General features: G+C 44.7%; 1 protein-coding gene across 2 annotated transcripts in view; it reads right to left on the bottom strand.

The window, feature by feature from the left end:
- Window positions 1-18,870, bottom strand: part of GRB7 (growth factor receptor bound protein 7) — a 437,163-nt gene that overhangs the window by 382,849 nt on the left and 35,444 nt on the right. The gene's annotated exons all lie outside the window — the stretch shown is intronic.

Raw genomic sequence — 18,870 nt, 5'->3', positions numbered from 1 at the left:
CTGTCCTTCCTACTCTCTGCCTAACTCCTCCCCCGGGAGAGTCTAGGCCATCGGAAGGAACATACGGTTGTGCAGTACTCTCTACTGCTCCTCTACCTCCTCCTGAGGTGCAATTCTCATAGTCCTACTGTTTCACCAAACACTCGCTTATCTCAGGTGTTTAGAGGTTAGTAGATATATCTGATTATCGGTGATACTGCAGATCACCAATAATCGGGTATATTCTGTATTCTCGGTGATACTGCAGTTCACCGGTAATCAGACCCTCTCTGTTACACCGATCGTTACAGGAGGCATGTATTATTTTAAAACTATAATGGCTGAAATCTGAGAAATAATGAATTTTTTCCGTTTTTTTCTTATTCTTCCTGTTAAAATGCATTTACAGTAAAGTGGCCCTTAGCAAAATGTACCCCCCAAAGAAAGCTTAATTGGTGGCGGAAAAAACAAGATATAGATCAGTTAATTGTGATAAGTAGTGATAAAGTTATAGGCTAATCAATGGGAGGTGAACATTGCTCAAGTGAAAACGACGGAATGCGAATGGGATATATATATATATATATATATATATATATATATATATATATATATATACATATATATATATGTGTGTGTGTGTGTGTGTATATATATATATATATATATATATATATATATATATATATATATATACATATATATATGTATGTATACAGTGGAGGAAATAATTATTTGACCCCTCACTGATTTTGTAAGTTTGTCCAATGACAAAGAAATGAAAAGTCTCAGAACAGTATCATTTCAATGGTAGGTTTATTTTAACAGTGGCAGATAGCACATCAAAAGGAAAATCGAAAAAATAACCTTAAATAAAAGATAGCAACTGATTTGCATTTCATTGAGTGAAATAAGTTTTTGAACCCTCTAACAATAAAAGACTTAATACTTAGTGGAAAAACCCTTGTTTGCAAGCACAGAGGTCAAACGTTTCTTGTAATTGATGACCAAGTTTGCACACATTTTAGGAGGAATGTTGGTCCACTCCTCTTTGCAGATCATCTCTAAATCCCTAAGGTTTCGAGGCTGTCTCTGTGCAACTCTGAGCTTGAGCTCCCTCCATAGGTTTTCTATTGGATTAAGGTCCGGAGACTGACTAGGCCACTCCAAGACCTTAATGTGCTTCTTCTTGAGCCACTCCTTTGTTGCCTTTGCTGTATGTTTTGGGTCATTGTCGTGCTGGAACACCCATCCACGACCCATTTTCAGTTTCCTGGCAGAGGGAAGGAGGTTGTCGTTCAGGATTTCACGATACATGGCTCCGTCCATTTTCCCGTTAATGCGATTAAGTTGTCCTGTGCCCTTAGCAGAAAAACACCCTCAAAGCAAAATGTTTCCACCCCCATGCTTGACGGTGGGGACGGTGTTTTGGGGGTCATAGGCAGCATTTTTCTTCCTCCAAACACAGCGAGTTGAGTTAATGCCAAAGAGCTCTATTTTGGTCTCATCAGACCACAGCACCTTCTCCCAGTCACTCGCAGAATCATTCAGGTGTTCATTGGCAAACTTCAGAGGGGCCTGCACATGTCCCTTCTTGAGCAGGGGGACCTTGCGAGCCCTGCAGGATTTTAATCCATTGCGGTGTAATGTGTTTCCAATGGTTTTCTTGGTGACTGTGGTCCCTGCTAATTTGAGGTCATTCACTAACTCCTCCCGTGTAGTTCTAGGATGCTTTTTCACCTTTCTCAGAACCATTGACACCCCACGAGGTGAGATCTTGCGTGGAGCCCCAGAGCGAGGTCGATTGATGGTCATTTTGTGCTCCTTCCATTTTCGAACAATCGCACCAACAGTTGTCACCTTCTCTCCCAGCTTCTTGCTAATGGTTTTGTAGCCCATTCCAGCCTTGTGCAGGTCTACAATTTTGTCTCTGACAACCTTGGACAGCTCTTTGGTCTTTCCCATGTTGGAGAGTTTGGAGTCTGCTTGATTGATTGATTCTGTGGACAGGTGTCTTTTATACAGGTGACTAGTTAAGACAGGTGTCCTTAATGAGGGTGACTAATTGAGTAGAAGTGTCTAACCACTCTGTGGGAGCCAGAACTCTTAATGGTTGGTAGGGGTTCAAAAACTTATTTCACTCAATGAAATGCAAATCAGTTGCTATCTTTTATTTAAGGTTATTTTTTCGATTTTCCTTTTGATGTGCTATCTGCCACTGTTAAAATAAACCTACCATTGAAATGATACTGTTCTGAGACTTTTCATTTCTTTGTCATTGGACAAACTTACAAAATCAGTGAGGGGTCAAATAATTATTTCCTCCACTGTATATGTACATACATATATAGAGAGAGAGGTCTATGCAGGAAAATAGGGAGGAGAAGAGACATAGTCTTTTATCTTTCATAGAACGTGTTAAGGTCCAATCTGGATTTGAGACCCAAAGGGGAATGTGTCCCCAATTTCCAAATCCAGAAGGCATCTCGTTTTAATAACCTCCTATACAAATACCCTCCCCTTAATGAGCATGTTACTCTCTCTATACCTTGAAACCTAAACCGTGACATATTGCCTGAATGAACATAGAAGAAATGCTTGGATACGCTGGAGGCATTAGTGACATATGCAACATTCCTAATGCATCTTCCAGCACCATTATAGTGTTCCGAGATTCTCTCACGGAGAGGGCGAGTGGTACACCCCACATATTGTACCCCACAGTCTATGCATGTGATCAGATAAACAACATTACAGGATTGGCAATTAATATACTGCCCGATATCATAGCTGTTGTGCCTGGAGAGCGAAAAAACTTCACGTGTCTGGCTGTGAACAACACAATACCTACAAGTGTTATAGACACACCTGTAGGAGCCCTTATATGTCAGCCAAGTGGGTTTAGGTTTATCTGTGCTCTGAAGCAGGCTGGGTGAAAGGCTGGTGCCCAAAGTAGCACGTCGTGAAGGACAAATTCAGATCATTGTTGTTACAATATGCCAAAAACTTGGATAGGTCACCCTCAGGACCTCTCCACACCAGCAGCAGATCATCGATGTACCTAGCATACCAAAATAAAAAGTCTGAAAAGGGGTTGTGTTCTCCAAAGATGTGGTGCTCCTCCCACCATCCCATATACACATTTGCGAGGGATGGGGAGAAATTTGCTCCCATAGAAGCTCCGCATCTTTGGAGATATTACACCCTGTCAAACATAAAATAATTTTGACTAAGAAGATAATCTACTGCCAGCAGGAGAAAGTTACTGAAAGGTGGATGTGAACGACCCATATTTTCTAATGTGGCAATCTAGGGCTTTAAGGGCCAGTTTGTGGGGGATGGAAGAATACTACATCCATAGTGACCCATGTGAAGGATGTTTCCCATTGCAGGGATTCCAGGCTCAACAATAAATGTGTTGTGTCGCGTAGAAACCCAGGAAGACGGTGTACCATAGGTTGGAGGCACCCGTCCACCCACTGGCTTAGACGCTCCCCCAAGGAGCAAGGAGCCAATACCAGCCACTATTGGGCGGCCCCTAGGAGGAACATCAGGCTTGGGTAGGTGATGGAAAATGGGTATGACAGGTGCCTCCACCAAAAAGTAGTCCCTTTCTTTTTCACTGGAAATTCCCAGTGAAACCCTAAGATTAAGGAGTTGTTTAAGCTCTGTCTTAAAGCTAATAGGATCCCATATTTAAATAAAAAAAAGTCAGATACTCACCTAAGGAGAGGGAAGGCTCGGTCCTAATGAGCCTTCCCTATCCTCTCCCGGTGACCCCGGTGCTGCGCTGGCTCCCCCGTTCACATCCCCCGCTGAGGGGACTTCGGAAGTCTTCGGGAGCCGAGTCCTCCCGAAGGCAGGTGGCTCCATACTGCGCACGCAAGAGTGCGTCATAGTGGGCGCTCGCGCGTGCGCAGTATAGAGCGACCCGTCTTTGGGAGCACTCAAGCTCCCAAAGCATTTCCGAAGCCTTCCTTCAGCCGAGAAACAGCGGTATTTGACCGAAACGGTCGAATACCGCTATGGGGGAGCCATCGCAACAACGGGGACCGGGAGAGGAGAGGGGATGCTCTATGGGACCCAGAGCCTCCCTCTCCTTAGGTGAGTATCTGACTTTTTTATTTAAATATGGGTTCCCATACACTTTAAAACGACAGGTGGGGTCACCGGACAGTAGGACCTCATAAGTATTAGCATCCCCCAACTGGCGTAATGCCTCGTCTTTGTAGGCAACTGAATCAAGAACCACCACAGCCCCTCCCTTACCTGCATTGCTAATAACTATCGCTTTATTGTTTTGGAGGGACTGCAGTGCCTCCCATTCCTGACATGTTAAATCGGAGACTGCCCTCTTAACTCTTTTCACCTGCATAAGCTCCTTTTCCACCAGATCTTGAAAAGTATCTACAATCGCCTGGATGGGGTAGAAGTGGGGGTTAGAGGTGGCCACGAGGCCCGGGGCCGCCCCGGAGATTGGGCCATCACTCATGCTGGACAAATGTTCCAACATGAGGATGGTCGAGACCTCCTGAAATGGAGAAATCTGCCCAATGTCCGGGGCGGAAATCGTTGAGGGCCCCGGGGCCACCCCACGTCCACACTCTGCCGCATCCTTATCCTCCATTTCCTAGAAGTGTTTCCTTACCATCAGATTCCTAACAAATTTGTTGACGTCCAGCATGGTGCTGAAGACATCAAAATGGTGCGATGGTGCATAGGATAAACCTCTAAAAAGTAGAGAGATTTGGGCCTGAGAGAGCTCTATGCTAGACAAGTTAATGACATTAGAAACAACCGAGGAATTAGTTATCTTCCGATGCTTGCAGCCTGCCCTCCTGGTCCCTCTCCCGCTCTTCCCCTGTGCTTTCGATTACCCTTCTTTGGTCATTGATAATAAGTCGGTCGTCCTGGAGAGGTGTCCTGTGCAGTCAATCCGCGCTGGCGCCCCCCCTCCCGCCCCCGATTAGGGGTGCCAGAGAAGACAGACTGAACCCTCTCTTCCCTAATCTCTGAGGTATTTGATGCAGAACCAGGCCCGGATTTACGTCACAGGAGCCTATAGGCACAGATGTCCTGGCACCCTAAACTTCACCCTCCAGAAACCCACAAACCCCCGCTGAACTGCACCACAAGTGTGCTGGCTGACTCAGCTTTGACTTCTCCCATACCAGTCATAGGTAGCTATTGGTGTCCCTTAGCATTAGGTAGCCAGTTAGTGGTGCCCTGACTGAAGGGAAATCTTGTCAGTGGAATGCTGAGAGCCAGGTGACTAAACTCTCATTTAAGCTCTGCTCAGGACTCTGCATAGGGAAGTAGAAAAGCACTAGGGAAGGAGAGTGAGCCGCCCCTTCATCATCAGGCGCCTGTAGGCGCGTGCCTACAGTGCCTTATGGTAAATCCAGCCCTGTGCAGAACCGTCACTGTCAGCAGAACTAAAACTCACCCTTTTAATGTATTTAGGTCTACGAAGAATGGGTCTTGGTGACCTATGTACTGTCTCCCACCTACCCCATTCATATACCACATTGTTCTTATAATCCCCCGAATCTCTAAGAAACTTCACATGTTTAGTATTCATGATAAGATTTTCAAGTTTCGAAATATTTTCCGCGGTGCTCCCCCCTCTGCTGAAAGTGGGGGACAGGGACAAGAGAGCTTACAGCCGTCCAATGCCGAGAAACAGGCTACAACAAAATGGCCGCCGTCACTGCATACCACGCCGACAGTAGATCCGCCGGGTCTGAAGCAAGGCGGAAGTGACGTCATCACTCAATGTTCTCCGAGACCAGTGCTGCCGGCGTCTCCTCCTCCCGCATCGCAGTTGACACTGTCGGAAGACAATTCTACCTCACAGCAGCAGCAGTGGGAGCGGGCGCATGTCCCCCATCAACAATCCAGCACACAAGGAACTGCATTGCTCGCTGTGGCTGAGGGCCTTAAACTGTGTCCGGCTAATGGATCCAACCAGGCCCTCAGTAATGTGAGTAGTCTTTCTTATTCTGCTAAAAGTGTTAAAGGGAATTTGGAGAACTGGATTAAAACGGGGGCCATTCCTAAATCCTCCCATGTCCGGGAACTTATTAGAGGGTTCATGGCAGCTAATGAGGAACATAATAAAAGCATCAATGACTCTAAGACTTCCCCTTTACAAGATGACCCTTGGGCCTCTGGGCCATCCAATACATCTATCCCGGAGACTCAGAGTGACTTTCTTGAATTATCTAAACAAGATTTTTCCACCACTAAGCCTCCCCCAGAACCAATTCCTGTTATACAGGATGATAATTCCACTAGTCTGGGGTCAGCAGAATCGGAACCTGACTTTGCATTGGACATTCTAGGAGAGTTGTTGATGAATCCCGATAAAATTGATAAATATATGTCTGTTTTCTCTAAACAACCGGGGTCCTATAGTATTGACCCAGCTACGAATTTACAATCTTCTTTTTCAGGTTTAGAGGGTCTATTAGACAAAGAAGAACGACTATGGTGGGATATCACTACTCTAAAACATTATGTTGCTGAGGGTATGGTTCCCAGAGGTGTACGTATTAAGAAAATTCCAACTACGATTCATTCAAATCAGTTCGTAATTGAATGGAACCAGGTATTAACCGATTGTTCCATTCGTCTTATGAAATTGATTATATCATATGAAGAAAAGAAACTAACAGACATCAAAGTTCAAACTTTGGAAAACAGAAGAGAGCTTAATAAGCTCTCTTCCTTTGAACATTTTGATGAGCTAACCAACAAGATGAAGGAAAATATTTCGAAATTTGAAAATCTTATCATGAATACTAAACATGTGAAGTTTCTTAGAGATTTGGGGGATTATAAGAACAATGTAGTATATGAATGGGGTAGGTGGGAGACAGTACATAGGTCACCAAGACCCATTCTTCGTTGACCTAAGCACATTAAAAGGGTGAGTGTTAGGATCTCCTCTGCAGCATGTATTGCTGGCTGCAGTTGTACTGCAGCCAAGCAATTCCAGATGTCTTTTCATGCAAATGGCCCAGTTTTGTCTGCCTTTCTCTGCTGTCAGCCTGTGATTGATTACCATTCACCTGTGTGGGAATTTGCATGTCCACTCCCTCTGGATGACCTCAGCATAAAGAGTTGCTTCCTGCTGTGTTCCTTGTCCAACATAGTTTCAGTCTTAGCTTGTCTGGCTGCTGCTACTGGACCCCTGTCCCTGATTCCGTGTTACCGTGTGGATTGCACTAGCTCTTGCGGTAGAGCAGTGGATCCTTACAGTCCTGTTTTGCGAAGGAAGCCATCGCTGCGGTTGCGATTGGCTACTTCGTTCCTGCCTGTCTTGTTTGTGAATGCTTGCTAAACAAGCGGTCATTCTGTCTGTCTTGCCGTGTGGATCGCACTAGCTCTTGCGGTAGAGCAGTGGATCCTTCCAGTCTGTCTCGTTTTGCGAAGGAAGCCATCGCGGCGGTTGCGATTGGCTACTTCGTTCCTGCCTGTCTTGTTTGTGAATGCTTGCTGTGCAAGCGTTCATTCTGCCTGTCTTGACGTGCGGATCGCACTCGCTCTTGCGGAAGAGCAGTGGATCCTATCTGACCTGTTCTTGTTATCTGTTTGTCTGTCTGTCTGGAGCAAATGCTTGCTGTTGCCTGAGGTAAGGCAACCGATTAGGAATCATTCCCATTATCTGTTTGTATTTTTCGTGTTCATCTGTTAGTCAGTTGGTACGCTTTGTCATTGTTGCGCTTAACGTGTGGTGACTGTACTTCCAACGCGCTTGTCACTGTTGCGCTTAACGTGCGGAGACCGCGTTTAGTTAGCTTTTGTTATTTTGCTAGTACTTGCATTAAATATTGGTTCATTGCCAATATTTATGCATACTGGCGTGTTTGTTATTTTCCTTGCTGGTCTCTCGCTCAGCCTGGTCTTGCCTTTGCCTCTTTTCTGTCTGTCCTTTTAGTCTGGCCTGTTATAAATGCTTACTGTCACTCGGAGTGACTACGATTAGTAAGCATTTATCCTGTCAGCCTATCCTCTCCTTCACCAGTGCATTCGCACTACAGCTGTGGCTTCATTCAGAGGTGTTTCTCCTCTGTGCTCCACAGCTCCTTCTGCTGGCTGGTCTGTTCCTCCACAGGTGTATTTGCACCATAACTGGGGTTCCTTGTCTGAGCGCTTGTGGGAGATCTCCTCAGTGTCAACGTACACGTTGTGCGCTGATCATGGAGATTATCTCACAATCGTTACAGTGAGTTTTAGTTCTGCTGACAGTGCCGGTTCCGCATCAGATACCTCAGAGATTAGGGAAGAGAGGGTTCAGTCTGTCTTCTCTGGCACCCCTAATCGGGGGAGGGGGGGGGACCAGCGCGGATGGGCTGCACAGGAAACCCTTCCAGGACGACCGACTTATTATCAACGACCAAAGAAGGGCAATCGAAAGCACAAGGGCAGAGGGGGAGAGGGACCAGGAGGGCAGGCCGCAAGCATCGGAAGATAACTAATTCCTCAGTTGTTTCTAATGTCGTTAACTTGTCTAGCATAGAGATCTCTCAGACCCAAATCTCTCTACTTTCCAGAGGTTTATCCTATGCACCATCGCACCATTTTGATGTCTTCAGCACCATGCTGGACGTCAACAAATTTGTTAGGAATCTGATGGTAAGGAAACACTTCTAGGAAATGGATGATAAGGATGCAGCGGAGTGTGGACGTGGGGTGGCCCCGGGGCCCTCAACAATTTCCGCCCCGGACATTGGGCAGATTCCTCCATTTCAGGAGGTCTCGACCATCCTCATGTTGAAACATTTGTCCAGCATGAGTGATGGCCCAATCTCCGGGGCGGCCCCGGGCCCCATGGCCACCTCTAACCCCCACTTCTACCCCATCCAGGCGATTGCAGATACTTTTCAAGTTCTGGTGGAAAAGGAGCTTATGCAGGTGCAAAGAATTAACAGTGCAGTCTCCGATTTAACATGTCAGGAACGGGAGGCACTGCAGTCCCTCCAAAACAATAAAGCGATAGTTATTCGCAATGCAGATAAGGGAGGGGCTGTGGTGGTTCTTGATTCAGTTGCCTACCAAGACGAGGCATTACGCCAGTTGGGGGATGCTAATACTTATGAGGTCCTCCTGTCCGGTGACCCCACCTGTCCTTTTAACGTAAATGGGAACCCATATTTAAATAAAAAAGTCAGATACTCACCTAAGAAGATTGAGGCTCTGGGTCCCATAAAGCATCCCCTCTCCTCTCCTGGTCCCCGCTGTTGCGCTGGCTCCCCCATAGCGGTATTCGACCGTTTCGGTCAAATACCGCTGTTTCTCAGCTAAAGGGAGGCTTCGGGAGCCTGAGTGCTCCCGAAGACAGGTCGCTCTACACTGCGCACGCGCGAGCGCCCACTATGACGCACTCTCGCGTGTGCAGTATGGAGCCGCCAGTCTTCGGGAGGACTCGGCTCCCGAAGACTTCCGAAGTCCCCTCGGCGGGGGATGTAAACGGCGGAGCCAGCGCAGCACCGGGGGCACTGGGAGAGGAGAGGGAAGGCTCATTAGGATTGAGCCTTCCCTCTCCTTAGGTGAGTATCTGACTTTTATTTTATTTAAATATGGGATCCCATTAGCTTTAAGACAGAGCTTAAACAACTCCTTAATCTTGGGGTTTCACTGGGAATTTTCAGTGAAAAAGAAAGGGACTACCTTTTGGTGGAGGCACCTGTCGTACCCATTTTCCATCACCTACCCAAGGTTCACAAGCCTGACGTTCCTCCTAGGGGCCACCCAATAGTGGCTGGTATTGGCTCCTTGAGAGAGCGTCTTGGGCAGTGGGTGGACGGGTGCCTCCAACCTTTGGTACGCCGTCTTCCTGGGTTTCTACGCGGCACAACACATTTATTGTTGAGCCTGGAATCCCTGCAATGGATGTGGCCTTGTTGTATTCTTCCATCCCCCACAAACTGGTCCTTAAAGCCCTAGATTTCCACATTAGAAAATATGGGTCATTCACAATGATCTGAATTTGTCCTTCACGATGTCCCATACTGCCACAGAAATAGACTACTTGGATCTTACTTTTGAGGCCAAGTCACATCGGGGAGGATTCATACTGGAACATTTAGAAAGACATGTGCAGGCAACTCCTTGCTTTTAGCAACAAGCTGCTATCCTAAGCATACACTAAAATCTATTCCACATGGTGAGATGATTAGAGCAGCGAGAAACTGCTCGGATCCCGGTAGGTTACAGCAGAAGTTAGGTTTGGTACAATCTAGACTCCTTGACCGAGGGTCTTGGGGAGATCAGATAGCAGAAGCAAAAGATTGTGTTCTGTGTAAAAAAAAGAAAAGATCTATTGACCCCAGGCTCCGGCTGTAGGGACAGGCAACGGAATAAGGGTATACATTTTGTTACCTCTTATAGTTTGGAATATAACCAGATTGTCAATATTATTAAAAAATACTTGCCTGTGCTCCATTCGGATCCCAAACTCCATGCTGTGCTGATGGAAGGCTGTGGTTTTTCTTCACAATGTGCCCCAGCCTGTTTCAGAGCACAGATAAACCTAAACCCACTTAGCTGACATATAAGGGCTCCTACAGGTGTGTCTATAACACTTGTAGGTATTGTGGTGTGTTCACAGCCAGACACGTGAAGTTATTTCGCTCTCCAGACACAACAGCTATGATATCGGGCAGTATATTAATTGCCAATCTTGTAATGTTGTTTATCTGATCACATGCATAGACTGTGGGGTACAATATGTGGGGTGTACCACTCGCTCTCTCCGTAAGAGAATCTCGGAACACTATAAAGGTGCTGGAAGATGCATTAGGAATGTTGCATATGTCACTAATGCCTCCAGCGTATCCAAGCATTTCTTCTATGTTCATTCAGGCAATATGTCATGGTTCAGGTTTCAAGGTATAGAGAGAGTAACATGCTCATTAAGGGCAGGGGATTGTATAGGAGGTTATTAAAATGAGAGGCCTTCTGGATTTGGAAATTGGGGACACATTCCCCTTTGGGTCTCAAATCCAGATTGGACCTTAACACGTTCTATGAAAGATAATAGACTATGGGCCATATGCAATTCCCTTTTTCTCCCGAGTTTTCTCCTATTAGATAATTTTCTAATCTTCTATTTAAAATAATTTTCCAGCACTTTTCAACTGAAAAGTACTGAAAAGTTGTTGATAAAGTACTATCAAAAACATTTTGAGTATTTTCTTGCTTTCTGGTGCTTCAAAAGGCATTTTATTGACAAGTTTAAAAATATCTCTAAGGAGAAAACTCAGGAGAAAAAGATAATTGCATATGGGCCTATGTCTCTTCTTCTCCCTATTTTCCTGCTTAGACCTCTCTCTCTCTATGTATGTGTGTACACACACACACACACACACACACACACGAATTCCTTGGTTATCTTCTTGAATTTTGGCATCCTATTTCCCTGCTCCCATATGTGTAACACACGTGAGTGTAGCAGTCTTCCCTTGTTTTTTTATGGAAATAAACGTATGACCAGAACATGAAGGGACAGAACGTAAACAATTCCCAAGCGGGCCATTGACTTCAATGGACAGTGCAACAGTGTGTTTGCCCACTGGTGTCCATTCACAATCTGCTGTGACCATGCTAACATACACTTTTTTAAAGGGATCTCAATGGCCGCCGACTTATGCGGTTAATAGCATAGCCCCCGTACAAGCTAAATTAATCAAATTTGCAGGATCTGTTAAGGAGAACAAGATTCCCATTGGTCTGTTAATAGATCAATGGGGAGCACTGGAGGGACTTTTAACCACCTTGGCAGTAATGACAAGCTCAGCTCGTGATGTTCTGCTAAAAAAAATTCTGGGATAGTAGATTTAAAGAGACACTGAAGCGAAAAAAAATATATGATATAATGAATTGGTTGTGTACTATGAATAATTACTAGAAGATTAGCAGCAAAGAAAATATTCTCATATTTTTCTTTTCAGGTATATAGTGTTTTTTCTAACATTGCATCACTCTATAATATGTCCAGATTACACAACACTCAGCATTCAAAATGAGTCTTTCAGAGCAGTCTGTGAAGTAAACAGTTTAATTACAGTTGAGATAATAAAAGTCAGATAACAGCCCTCTCCACGACCAAGTTGGTCGGAGAGCTTAATAGCTTTTTTGCATAGAGATAACAACTGGAGTTTCTCAACTCTTCCTGCACTGGAAACAATTAGACTGATGTATCTGATCTTAATGTTTTTTTTCTTAGCTGTAGTACACATACAAATCATAATATCATCATTTTTTTTTTCGCTTCAGTGTCTCTTTAAAAGCTGTGAGGAATCTTTTAGAGCTAAGTAGAAATGCTGACTTTCAGACAACTTTAAGAAGGCACACTTCTGTTTTGCATAGATTTGGTACACATATGATAAATTAAAAAAAAAATTAGAAATAAGAGGAGGTCCCTGCCCTTGCAAGCGTACAAGTTTGCCTTGTTAATACAATGCCAACCTAATTCACATTTTTTATGTTAAATCCTTTATTTGGCTCTATAAGCAATCTGATTTGACCTTGCCCGTTTTATTGCATGCCACTTGGGGCCTGTATTGTTCATTCTACATCGGGCCCACTATTGGTTGTGCCTGCTATTGATATCCTGGTTTGGTAACTGACAAACCCTTCTAAATGTCTCTTGTTTGAATGTACAGTATATTTACATACAATATTTTCATATTACATGATCATCATTAGTCCATCAATCTTTGTGAAGTCTGTGAACCTGAAAAACAGGTCTTTCTTTATAACAAATCTTAATGATTTCACTGCAGCCATGTGGAATGTTCACGGTATTATATGACTTGACTGACTGCTTGAATGATTAAGCCATGCACAAGTAAGTACACACTGCAGGTATAATGAAACTGCCGACAGCTAATTAAGCCAGCTGTGCTTCTTCTAAACACTTGCTGTATATGCCCCTTGTTTTTTAGGGATGGTCGAACATTGCAATTTAAAATTGTGAACGCATTCGCAAATTTTACCACGAAAATTCACAAACCTACCATTTGCAGTGCGCTCCATTGACTTTAATGGCAGGCGAATATCTAAAACCTGCAGGGCATCTCAGCAGCCACAATGGTTTTTTTCAAAAAGGTGTACAATGTGTCTAAAAACTCAGACAGTGGCATGGCAGAGGGGCATCAATGGAGAAATATTCACCAAAAAATACGTATTTTATGCAAACACTTTTTTAAAGGGATCTCAATGGCTGCCGACTTTAACTAGCGGTTAAAGCGGAATATAACCCTGCATTTCAACTTTGCTCTAAAACATTATTTACAGTATATTATATGCAACCAGCGTTTTTTTTTTTTACTAGACCAGCATTGGAAGGGTTACACAGTGCTTTAAAGTTCCTGGAGATTTCTGCAGGCGCATCCGAAGCTGACATAGATACATTTTGTTTACATAAATGTATGTAAGTGTTGAATGTGACTCATCTCTCTGACTGAGAAGGAGTTGGAGGACAGCCAAAGAGTGTGTAACATGGCTCAATAGATACATTATTGTATTATTATATACACAACAGGGATATGTGAGGGAGCAGGCTGGTGTTGTACTTTATACTGGTTGAACTCGATGGACGTATGTCTTTTTTCAACCAAAATAACTATGTAACTATGTAACATATAACTAAATAGAATGTAACAATCTGAACTTCTGCATATCTCTCCACGGAACTTTAAACCTCTGTGTTTAACCCTTCCAATGCTGGTCTAGTAAAAAAAAAATGCTTTTTGCATATAATATGCTGTAAATAATGTTTTAGAGCAAAGTTGAAATGCAGGGTTATATTCCGCTTTAATAGCATAGCCCCCGTACAAGCTAAATTAATCAAATTTGCAGGATATGTTAAGGAGAACAAGATTCCCATTGGTCTGTTAATAGATCAATGGGGAGCACTGGAGGGACTTTTAACCACCTTGGCGGTAATGACGAGCTCAGCTCGTCCATTACCGCCGCGGTGTATTTCTCTTGTCTTTTTACACCAAATTTTCGGAGGGGGTGTAGCTAGCACTTGGCTAGCTACATCACCCCTCCGATCCCCGCCAGCATGCTCTGATCCCCCCGATCGCGCTGTTTTTTACATATCCCCCCAGACATTGCCTGATGAGTGCTAATGACTAAATAGAGTGCACCTGTGTGTAATCTAATGTCAGTACAAATACAGCTGCTCTGTGACGGCCTCAGAGGTTGTCTAAGAGAATATTGGGAGCAACAACACCATAAACTCCAAAGAACACACCAGGCAGGTCAGGGATAAAGTTATAGAGAAATTTAAAGCAGGCTCAGGCTACAAAAATATTTCCAAAGCCTTGAACATCCCACGGAGCACTGTTCAAGCGATCATTCAGAAATGGAAGGAGTATGGCACAACTGTACACCTACCAAGACAAGGCCGTCCACCTAAACACACAGGCCGAACAAGGGGAGCGCTGATCAGAAATGCAGTCAAGAGGCCCATGGTGACCCTGGACGAGCTGCAGAGATCTACAGCTCAGGTGGGGGAATCTGTCCATAGGACAACTATTAGTCGTGCACTGCACAAAGTTGGCCTTTATGGAAGAGTGGCAGGAATAAAGCCATTGTTAACAGAAAAGCATAAGAAGTCCCTTTTGCAGTTTGCCACAAGCCATGTGGGGGACACAGCAAACATGTGGAAGAAGGTGCTCTGGGCCGATGAGACCAAAATGGAACTTTTTTGCCGAAATGCAAAACCCTATGTGTGGCGGAAAACTAACACTGCATATCACTCTGAACACACCATCCCCACTTTCAAATATGGTGGTGGCAGCATCATGCTCTGGGGGTGCTTCTCTTCAGAAGGGACAGGGAAGCTGGTCAGAGTTGATGGGAAGATGGATGGAGCCAAATACAGGGCAATCTTGGAAGAAAACCTCTTGGAGTTTACAAAAGACTTGAGACTGGGGCAGAGGTTCACCTTCCAGCAGGACAACGACCCTGAACAAAAAGCCAGGGCAACAATGGAATGGTTTAAAACAAAACATCCATGTGTTAGAATGGCCAAGTCAAAGTCCAGATCTAAATCCAATCGAGAATCTGTGGCAAGATCTGAAAACTGCTGTTCACAAACACTGTCCATCTAATCTGACTGAGCTGGAGCTGTTTTGCAAAGAATAATGGGCAAGGATTTCAGTCTCTAGATGTGCAAAGCTGGTAGAGACATGCCCTAAAAGACTGGCAGCTGTAATTGAAGCAAAAGGTGGTTCTGCAAAGTATTGGCTCAGGGGGCTGAATAATTATGCACACCCTACTTTGCAGTTATTTATTTGTAAAAAAAAAAAAATTGGAATAATGTATGATTTTTGTTCCACTTCTCACGTGTACACCACTTTGTGTTGGTCTTTCCTGTGGAATTCCCATAAAATTGATTCATGTTTGTGGCAGTAATATGACAAAATGTGGAAAACTTCAAGGGGGCCGAATACTTTTGCAAACCACTGTATTAGTGTGGGACCTTTCTGAGCATACCACATACCATGGACCATGTGGGCTGGTATAACTCAAAGAGAGACGCCCTACGCAGCCAGGGTTCCGCATTTTGGTTATCCCAGCCTGCAAAGTGGACAAGGGGCTAAAGAGACTTGGGAAACGGCACCCCATGTCATTTTTTAAAAATTTCCCACACTCAGCACATATAACTTTTAATGGTCCAAAAAATAGGTATAGTTGCCAGGCATCCTTGTCCAGCGATCCCTGGCCAAAGCATTGCCACAGTTCCACAGGGTTTCCAGGGGGTCATTATGCACTGCGTACTGACCACCTGGACACCCTGTCATGAAATTTGCTGTTCTTTCTTTTGATATATGTAAATTTACACTACCGATAGGATGATACATTATCTGTCATTTAACCGCATTTAAATATACACTTTTTTCCTATTGTCACTATAAAAAACGATTTTCTCAAAAATGCCAAGGTCTTTCTGAAAAAAAAAAAATTCCCTGTACTCACACTTCTCCTTTACATACCCTGCAAATTTGGTGATTCTACAGGGGATTTGCTATTAACAGCTAAAGTCATCGGCCACTAACTATAATGTTAAATGCGAACGCAAACTTTTGACAAAAAAATTCCATTAAACGCGAGCTGTGACTGTTCATTGGAAGCTGTTCTCCTGGCATACTGTTCTGTTATCCCTAATCTTTTTTCTTGAATACCTTTCATCCTATGAAAGGCCTTCAATTGTACTACAAATAAAGGAACAAAGCTCAGGGGCTGTTGGATGCATGCATTGTAAGGACTGGAGTGCACAGTGGGTACGCAAGGATGCCAGTGAGGAAGCTACGCTGGGTATTGCAGTATCTTTCTTGAAGACTCTAATGAAAAAATGTGGAGTATCTCCCCTGCAGGAAGTGACATGTTTGGGTATCTCCCCTCCAGGAAGTGACATGTTCACAAGCCTCTGCAGGGTTGATATGTTAGGGAGACACACTGCCTAGACAAGTCAGCCTGGGATGTGATATTAATTTTATAGTAACTGCAACAACTGTTTCCAAATGAACTTAAAATCACACCAAAAACTACAGGAAAATAAAATTTTCGTACATAAATGACTGTAGCAATACAATAAATAATAGACTGTCTTAATGTGTGCCTTATTCTACATATACTGTAGAGATATATATCAGATTGATTAATTGAGCTTGATGCATGATGTAGCATTAAATCTACCGCACACACACACACACACAGTGTGGGTTACTATTAGCGTGTGCACACAGCGTGCAGTCCTGTCAGAGTAGCATACACTCCTAACTGCCGCGCAATGCTCTTGTAGCACGACTGTGGTAATTACAGTAGTAGCGGCCAGGCTAATGCAGTACAGTGACGTGCTACAAGAGCATCGCACATCAGTTAGGAGCAAAAGCTACTCTAACAGGACTGTGTACTGTGTGAGCATGCCAATAGTAACCCAGGCTGTGTGTGCGCGGTAGATTTAACGCTACTTCATGCATCAAGCTCATTGAAAGCAATAAGCAATCCATGTTACATGCATATAGAAAGACAAAAATCACAAAGGATTTATAAGAGCTCTCCAAAAAGTAGATATCTCTATCAAGGAAAATGGAGTAGGAGGTCAGGGGTGTAAATCACCCACACAAACATTAAAGAGAACCCAAGGTGGGTTTAAAGAATGTTTTCTGCATACAGAGGCTGGATCTGCCTATACAGCCCAGCCTCTGTTGCTATCCCAAACCCCACTAAGGTCCCCCTGCACTCTGCAATCCCTCATAAATCACAGCCGTGCTGTGAGGTTGTGTTTACATCTGTAGTGTCAGTCTCAGCTGCTCCCCCACCTCCTGCATAGCTCCGGTCCCTGCCCCTGTCCCTTCCCGCCAATCAGCAGGGAGGGAAGGGAGGCAGGCGGGGACCGGAGTACTGCAGGAGGCGGGGAGAGCAGCAGACTGACACTATAGATAATAAACACAGCCAGCTCTGACAAGCTGTTTGTCAGCAGTGTGGCTGTGATTTATGAGGGATTGCAGAATGCAGGGGGACCTTAGGGGGGTTTGGGATAGCAACAGAGGCTGGGCTGTATAGGCAGATCCATCCTCTGTATGCAGATAATATTCTTCAAACCCACCTCGGGTTCTCTTTAATGTCCAAGTTGGGAGTAAATGGGCTCCTAGGAGATACATATTTCATCTTCTGTTTAAAATAAAGTTTGCACTCTGCAAATAAGCATCAAAAAGAAGGTGAAAAAGTACTGTCAAAATTATTCTGAGTATTTTTTTGCTTCTTGTGGCTTAAAAGGCAGTTTAATCATAATGTGAAAAAAAAACAGGAGAAAAAGTGAATCAGGCCCAATAAATTATTCAATCCAGATACTCCAAATTGTATCACTATTTAGGGTGACCAATAAGCTGATATGTGAGTTTATCCATGGAAAATGGATTTCCAGTATTTCTCTACTATGAGACAGATGCAGCCATAGAGCAAGAAGTTTAGGTGGCATGGGCAGGGCCGATTCTAGTAACAGTGGGGCCCCTGGGCAAAACCCAGGGCCCTCCAACAGACACCCAACCTGACCAAAATGTGGCATTAGGGGCCCTTTGTTGCAGCCAAATTTACCCCAGGGCCCTTGAGCCGGCTGCTGGACCCCCCCATCACCTCCTACCTTAACTGAGCTCCCTGGGGCCCCTGCACATTCTTTGGCAGGTTAGCGTCTCACCTGTGCTAACGGGAACACTCCTCTATCAGTACATGGCTCCATGCACTCCCCAGTTTCCTCCTCAGAGGGTGCCTCTCCTTCCTGACCCAGTGCATGTTATAATGTAATATTATGCCATGGATCACAGAGAAGATGCAGCCAGCGTTGGATGAAGTTGGGAGTGCACAGAGCCACAGAAGGAAAGAGGAGAAAGCCTGCTAGCGCAGCACCAAAGACTCTGCAGAAGCCTAGGGGAACAGTTAAGTTGTGGGGGGAGACACCTTGGGGGCCCCTATAGGCTCTGGGGCCTTTCGGCGATTACCCCCTTTGCCTCTATGGTAGCACAGGCAAAGGTAACCTTTGGGGCCCCCATTCCTCCCCCCCCCCCCAACAAAGTCAGCCAGCCACTGGGGCCCCTATCTAGCTGCTGACAACAATCTCCTTCCCTATCCCCGATTGCTCCACAGGGCCCCTGCACGGTGTGTACCTGCATTGTAATAACTCACCTGTCCCTGTGTGCTGCTCTGTCCATGCTCCATCTTCAGCCCCGCTGCCTGCCTCTTCTGCATTCGGTGACTGTTATGCATAACCTACACCGGGTCAAGGAGAAGAGGCAGGCAGTGGGCATAAAGACAGAATACGGATGGAGCAGTGTCGGGACAGGTGAGTTATTACAATGCAGCTATAGTATT

The sequence above is a fragment of the Hyperolius riggenbachi genome, chromosome 12 (assembly GCF_040937935.1).
Source record: "Hyperolius riggenbachi isolate aHypRig1 chromosome 12, aHypRig1.pri, whole genome shotgun sequence".
Classification (NCBI taxonomy): domain Eukaryota; kingdom Metazoa; phylum Chordata; class Amphibia; order Anura; family Hyperoliidae; genus Hyperolius; species Hyperolius riggenbachi.
Note: the sequence above shows the minus strand (reverse complement) of the source record. Positions and strands in the feature narration are given on the sequence as shown.